Source organism: Cervus elaphus, chromosome X (genome assembly GCF_910594005.1).
Source record: "Cervus elaphus chromosome X, mCerEla1.1, whole genome shotgun sequence".
NCBI classification, from domain to species: Eukaryota; Metazoa; Chordata; class Mammalia; order Artiodactyla; family Cervidae; genus Cervus; species Cervus elaphus.
The window spans coordinates 63558677-63566739 of NC_057848.1; the positions used below are offsets into that span (position 1 = coordinate 63558677).

The window sequence follows — 8063 nt, forward strand, 5'->3', positions numbered from 1 at the left end:
GGCACATAGGTGTTCATTATAATAGTCTCTATGCTTTTGGGTTAAAGACCTAAATGTAAGACTGGATACTATAAAACTCCTAGAGAAAAACATAGAATACCCTTTGACATAAATTGTGGCAATATTTTTGGGAACCGTCTCCTAGAGTAATGGAAATAAAAACAAAAATAAACAAATGGGGCCTAATTAAACTCAAAAGCTTTTGCACAGCAAAGGAAACTATAAACAAAATGAAAAGATAACCTACAGAATGGAAGAAAATATTTGCAAACTGTGCAACCAACAAGGAATTAATTTTGAAAATATGCAAACAGCTCAATATAAAAAATAAGCAGACAACCCAATCAAAAACTGGGCAGAGGATCTAAATAGACATTTATCCAAAGAAGACATGCAGATGGCCAACAGGCACATGAAAAGATGCTCAACATTGCTAATTGTTAGAAAAATACAAATCAAAACTACAATGAGGTTATTACCTCATTCCTGTCAAAATAGCCATCATCAAGAAGTCTATATAAAATATTTCATAATTAAATAACTGCAAAAATTCTGTCGAAGCACACCACAAACATCACACACAATACCCACCCCTCAAAAACCTTTAAAATTCTATTCTCTAAACCTATTCTATTGACAGTTTCTAAATATGGTGATTAAAGTTGCTTTTTGTTCCTTTTTCCTTTGTGATTTTGTTTCATAAAAATAAAGCAAAATAAATAAACAATAAACAGTAGAAGTTCTGTTAGCTGACCTCTGAGTGGTTTCTGGGTCCTCTACGATGCATGTAATACTTGTAGCACATGTAAAGCTCATGGCTGGTAGGCATCTCCTTGTGCGCTTATGTGGTCCTTTTCCTACTGGTTGAGGTGTATGCTTATCAAGAATCATTTGTATATTTGAAAATGTTTTTATATGCTAATTACACTTGATATAATAACAATTCAATTAAATGTCAAAGAAACCAATGTGATATAACTATAAAAATAAAGCTTTCTTTCATGTAGGAATGCTCAGATAAAAGCCTTGGGAAAACACAATAAAGGTGAGCTCTAAAATAAATCTGTATGAATCTGGAGTGAGCAAGAAAATTAAAAATTTGTAAAAATATTATAAAAATTAGAAGGCCTCTCTCAGATTGTTTGTTGCTTTTTAAGTTATTGCTTCAATGCAAGTAAAATGTAACTAGAAATAATAATAACATAGAAATGTAACTAGTATTCACTGTTAGTATGCATTTCATAAGGATGAGGAACAGAACTCTGGATACATCTCAAGAGAAGACCTTGACTTCACCTTACAGGACTAGTTAAGGAACATACACTTTCATGTTTTATGTTAAAAATATGGAAAAGAACTACACAACTCTAATGAAAGGAATCAAAGCTCTAAGTAAATGGAGATGTTCCATATGCATGGATAGGAAGAATCAGTATTTTCAAGATGTCACTTCTTTCTAATTAATTTTATATATTCAATTCAGTCCCAATTAAAATCCCAGGAAAGCCCTTTCGGCTCTGAGTGGCACCATGGTGGTTGGCAAGAACCAGCACCTTGTGAAAGAAGGCAAAAAGGGAGCCAAGAAGAAAGTCATTGACCCATTTTCTAAAAAAGATTGGTATGATGTGAAAACATCAGCTATGTTCAATATAAGGAATATTGGGAAAACACTGGGTATGAAAACTCAAGGAACCAAAATCGCATCTGATGGCCTCAAAGGTCATGCTTTTGAAGTGACTCTTGCTGATCTGCAGAATGATGAAGTAGCATTTAGAAAATTCAAGCTAATTACTGAGGATGTTCAGGGCAAAAACTGCCTGACTAATTTTCATGATATGGATCTTACCCGTGACAAAATATGCTCCATGGTCAAAAAATGGCAGACCATGATTGAAGCTCACGTTGATATCAAGACTACCAATGGCTACTCTGTGTGGGTTTTACTAAAAAACGCAACAATCAGATTCGGAAGACCTCTTATGCTCAGCACCAGCAGACAAATGACTTGAAAGAGGTGGTCAATAAACTGATTCCAGATAGTATTGGAAAAGACATAGAACAGGCTTGCCAATCTATTTATCCACTCCATGATGTCTTCGTTAGAAAAGTAAAAATGCTGAAGAAGTCCAAATTTGAATTGGGAAAACTCATGGAGCTACATGGTGAAGGTAGTAGTTCTGGAAAAGCTACTGGGAACAAGACAGGTGTTGAACAAGACAGGTGTTGAACAAGACAAGCTGAATGAGCTGATGGATATGAGCCACCAGTCCAAGAATCTGTTTAAAATGCAGACTTTTAATGGTGACAAATAAAAGATCTTATTTGTGGTAAAAAAAAAAAAAATCCCAGGAAATTATTTTGTGGACATTGACAAACTGACTCTACAGTTTTTAAGTAAAAGCAATAACCACGGATAGCTAACACAACGCAATCCTCAAGGAGAAGACAAAGTTGGATTGATACTACCCAACTTCAAGACTTACAATAAAGCCACAGTAATTAAGACAGTGTGGTTTTAGTGAAAGAATAGAAAAATTATCAATGGAATAGAATAGAGAGCCCAGAAATAGACGCAATTAAACAGACCCAATTAACAAAGGAACAAAGACAATATAATGGAGAGAAAATAGTCTTTTCAATGAAAAGTGATAGAACGACTGGACATTGACATGCCAAGAAAAAAAAAAAAGAATCTAGACACAGATCTTTCTCAAAAATTAACTCAAAATAGATCACCTACCTAAGCATAAAATGCAGGATTACAAAATTAATAGAATATAACATAGAAAATGTAGATGACCTTGGGTATAACAATGACTTTTTATATACCATTCCAAAGGCATGATCCATGATAGAAATAATTGATAACTTGAACATCATTAAAATTATAAACTTCTGTTCTGCAAAAAATACTGTCAAGAGAATGAGAAGACAATGCACAGACTGGCAGAAGATATTTGCAAAAGATATCTGATAAAGGACTGTAGCTCAAAATATATAAAGAGCTCTTAAAACTTAACAGTAAGAAAGGAACAACCCAATTAAAAAATGGACAAGAGACCTGAAGAGACACCTCATGAAAGAAGATATATACATGATGAATGAATATAGGAAAAGATGCTCAACAACATATATCATCAGGAAACTTCAAATTAAAACCACAATGAGATATTGCTACACAAGTATTGTTGTAGTTGTCCAGTTGCTAAGTCATGTCCTACTCTTTGCCACCCCGTGGACTGCAGCACACGAGGCTCTCTGTCCTCTACTATCTCCCAGAGTTTGCTCAAATTCATGCCCGTTGAGTCAGTGATGCTGTTTAACCATCTCATTCTCTGCTGCCCCCTTCTCCTTTTGCCTTCAATCTTTCCCAGTATCAGGGTCTTTTCCAATGAATCAGCTGTTTGCATCAGGTGGCCAAAGTATTGGAGCTTCAGCTTCAGCATCAGTCCTTCTAATGAATATTCAGGGTTGATTTCCTTTCGGATTGACAGGTTTCATCTCCTTGCAGTCCAAGGGACTCTTAAGAGTCTTTTCCAGCTCCTCAGTTTGAAGGTATTAATTCTTCGGTGCTCAGCCTATTTTATTGTCCAACTCTTACATCCACACATGACCACTGGAAAAACCATAGCTTTGGCTCTATGGACCTTTGTTTGCAAAGTAATGTATCTGCTTTTCAATATGCTGTCTCATAGCTTTTCTTCCAAGGAGCAAGCGTTTTTTTAATTTCATGGCTGCAGTCACCATGTGCAGTGATTTTGGATCCCAAGAAAATAAAATCTGTCACTGCCTCCACATTTTCCCCTTCTATTTGCCATAAAGTGATAGAAACAAATGCCATGTTCTTGGTTTTTTGAATGTTGAGTTTCAAGCCAGCTTTTTCACTCTCCTCTTTCAACCTCATCAGGAAGCTCTAGGTCTGCTTAACTTTCTGCCATTAGAGTGGTATCATTTACATATCTGAGGTTGTTGGTATTTCTCCTGGTAATCTTGATTCTAGCTTGTGTTTCATCCAGCCTGGCATTTTGCATGATGCACTCTGCATATAAGTTAAATAAGCAGGGTGACAGTATACAGCCTTGTCATACTCCTTTCCCAATTTTGAACCAGTCTGTTGTTCCATTTCCAGTTCTAACTTGCTTCTTGACTTGCATACAGGTCTCAGGGGACAGGTAAGGTGGTCTGGTATTCCCATCTCTTTAAGAATTTTCCACAGTTTGTTGTTATCCACACAGTCCAGGTTTAAATATATTCAATTAAGCAGAAGTAGATGTTTTTCTGGAATTCCCTTGCTTTCTCCATGATCCAACAGGTATTGGAAATTTGATCTCTGGCTCCTCTGCCTTTTCTAAACCCAGCTTGTACATCTGAAAGTTCTAGGTTCATGTACTGTTGAAGCTTAGCTTGAATGATTTTGAGCATTACCTTGTCGGTATGTGAAATGAGTACAATTGTCTGGTAGTTTGAACATTCTTTGGTATTGCCCTTCTTTGGGATTTAAATGAAAAGTGATCTTTTCCAGTCCTGTGGCCTCTGCTGAGTTTTCCAATTTGGCTGGCATATTGAGTGCAGCACTTTAACAACATCATCTTTTAGGATTTTAAATAACTCAGCTGGAATTCCATCACATCCACTAGCTCTGTTCATAGTTATGCTTCCTAAGGCCCACTTGATTTCACACTCCAGGATGTCTGGCTCTAGGTGAGTGATCACACCATCATAGTTATCTGGGTCATTAAGGCCTTTTTTGTATGGTTCTTCTGTGTTTTCTTGCCAACTCTTCTTAATCTCTTCTGCTTCTGTTAGGCCCTTACCATTTCTGTCCTTTATTGTGCCCATCCTTGCATGAAATGTTCCCTTGATATCTCTAATTTTCTTGAAGAGATCTCTAGTCTTTCTGATTCTATTGTTTTCTTCAATTCCTTTGCTCTGTTCACTTAAGAAGGATCTCCTTGCTAGTCTCTGGAACTCTGTGTTCAATTGGGCATATCTTTCCCTTTCTCCCTTGCCTTTTGCTTCTCTTCTTTCTTCAGCTATTTGTAAAGCCTCCTCAGACAACCTCTTTGCCTTCTTGCATTTCTTCTTCTTTGGGATGGTTTTGGTCACGGCCTCCTGTACAGTGTCATGAACCTCCATTCCTAATTCTCCAGGCACTCTGTCTACCAGATTGAATCCCTTGAGTCTATTTGTCACCTCCACTGTATAATTACAAGGGATTTCATTTAGGTCATACTTGAGTGGCCCATGGAAAAGAAGTGCAAAAAGGCAAAATTGTTGTCTGAGGAGGCCTTACAAATAGCTGTGAAAAGAAGAGAAGCCAAAAGCAAAGGAGAAAAGGAAAGATATTCCCATTTGAATGCAGAGTTCCAAATAATAGCAAGGAGAGATAAGAAAGCCTTCCTCAGAGATCAATGCAAAGAAATAGAGGAAAACAATAGAATGGGAAAGACTAGAGATCTCTTCAAGAAAATTAGAGATACCAAGGGAACATTTCATGCAAAAATGGGCTCAATAAAGGACAGAAATGGTATGGACCTAACAGAAGCAGAAGATATTAAGAAGAGGTGGCAAGAATACACAGAAGAACTGTACAAATAAGATCTTCATGACCCAGATAATCACAATGGTGTGATCACTCACCTGGAGCCAGACATCCTGGAATATGAAGTCAAGTGGGCCTTAGGAAGCATCACTATGAACAAAGCTAATGGATGTCATGGAATTCCAGTTGAGCTATTTCAAATCCTGAAAGATGATGCTGTGAAAGTGCTGCACTCAATATGCCAGCAAATTTGGAAAACTCAACAGTGGCCACAGGACTAGAAAAGGTCAGTTTTCATTCCAGTCCCAAAGAAAGGCAATCCCAAAGAATGCTCAAACTACCGCACAATTGCACTCATCTCACATGCTAGTAAAGTAATGCTTAAAATTCTCCAAGCCAGGCTTCAGCAATACGTGAACCGAGAACTTCCAGATGTTCAAGCTGATTTTAGAAAAGGCAGAGGAACCAGAGATCAAATTACCAATATCTGCTTGATCATCGAAAAAGCAAGAGAGTTCCAGAAAAACATCTATTTCTGCTTTATTGACTACACCAAAGCCTTCGACTGTGTGGATCACAATAAACTGTGGAAAACTCTGAAAGAGATGGGAATACCAGACCACCTGACCTGCCTCTTGAGAAACCTATATGCAGGTCAGGAAGCAACAGTTAAGAGCTGGACATGGAACAACAGACTGGTTCCAAATAGGAAAAGGAGTAGGTCAAGTACGTCAAGTATATCGTCACCCTGCTTATTTAACTTATATGCAGAGTACATCATGAGAAACGCTGGGCTGGAAGAAGCACAAGCTGGTTATCAAGATTGCTGGGAGAAATATCAATAACCTCAGATATGCAGATTACACCACCCTTATGGCAGAAAGTGAAGAGGAACTAAAAAGCCTCTTGATGAAAGTGAAAGAGGAGAGTGAAAAAGTTGGCTTAAAACTCAACATTCAGAAAACTAAGATCATGGCATCTGGTCCCATCACCTCATGGGAAATAGATGGCGAGACAGTGGAAACAGTGTCAGACTTTATTTTTTGGGGCTCCAAAATCACTGCAGATGGTGACTGCAGCCATGAAATTAAAAGACACTTACTCCTTGGAAGGAAAGTTATGACCAACCTAGATAGCATATTGAAAAGCAGAGGCATTACTTTGCCAACAAAGGTCCATCAAAAAAGGCTATGGTTTTTCCAGTGGTCATGTATGGATGTGAGAGTTGGGCTGTGAAGAAAGCTGAGTGCCGAAAAATTGATGCTTTTGAACTGCGGTGTTGGAGAAGACTCTTGAGAGTCCCTTGGACTGCAAGGAGATCCAACCAGTCCATCCTAAAGGAGATCAGTCCTGGGTGTTCATTGGAAGGACTGATGCTGAAGCTGAAACTCCAATACTTTGGCCACCTGATGAGAAGAGCTGACTCATTGGAAAAGACCCTGATGCTGGGAGGGATTGGGGGCAGGAGGAGAAGGGGGCAACAGAGGATGAGATGGCTGGATGGCATCACCGACTCGATGGACATGAGTTTGAGTAAACTCCGGGAGTTTGTGATGGACAGGGAGGCCTGGCATGCTGCGATTCATGGGGTCGCAAAGAGTCGGACACAACTGACTGACTGAACTGAACTGAACTGAGTGGTCTAGTGCTTTCCCCTACTTTCTTCAATTTAAGTCTGAATTTTGCATTAAGCAACTGATGATCTGAGCCACAGTCAGCTCAGGTCTTGTTTTTGCTGACTGTTTAGAGCTTCTCCTTCTTTGGCTGCAAAGAACATAATCAATCTGATTATGTTTTGGTGTTGACCATCTGGTGATGTCCATGTGTAGAGTCATTTTTTGTGTTGTTGGAAAATGGTGTTTGCTATGGCCAGCATGTTCTTTTGACAAAACTCTGTTAGCCTTTGCCCCACTTCATTTTGTATTCCAAGGTCAAAGTTGCCTGTTTCTTCTGGTATCTTTTTTAAAAAATTAATTTATTTTTAATTGAAGCATAATTGCTTTACAGAATTTTGTTGTTCTGTCAAAACCTCAACATTACTCAGCCATAGGTATACATATATCCCCTCCCTTTTGAACCTCCCTCCCATCTCCTTCCCCATCCCACCCCTCTAGGTTGATAAAGAGCCCCTGTTTGAGTTTCCTGAGCCAGACAGCAAATTCCCATTGGCTATCTGTTTTATTTATGATTAATGTAAGTTTCCATGTTACTCTTTTCATACATCTCACCCTCTTCTCCCCTCTCCCCATGTCGATAAGTCTGTTCTGTGTGTCTGTTTCTCCATTGTTGCCCTGCAAATAAATTCCCATTGGCTATCTGTTTTATTTATGATTAATGTAAGTTTCCATGTTACTCTTTTCATACATCTCACCCTCTTCTCCCCTCTCCCCATGTCCATAAGTCTGTTCTGTGTGTCTGTTTCTCCATTGTTGCCCTGCAAATAAATTCTTTGGTACCATCTTTCTTGATTCCATATATATGCATTAGTATATGATATTTATCTTTCTCTTTCTGACTTACT

The 8063-nt window shown here is 38.3% G+C and overlaps 1 pseudogene; it reads left to right on the forward strand.

Annotated features, from left to right (window-relative positions):
• The first annotated feature begins 1529 nt into the window (after positions 1-1529).
• Positions 1530-2284, forward strand: LOC122689242 (annotated as a pseudogene).
• Positions 2285-8063: the final 5779 nt, after the last annotated feature.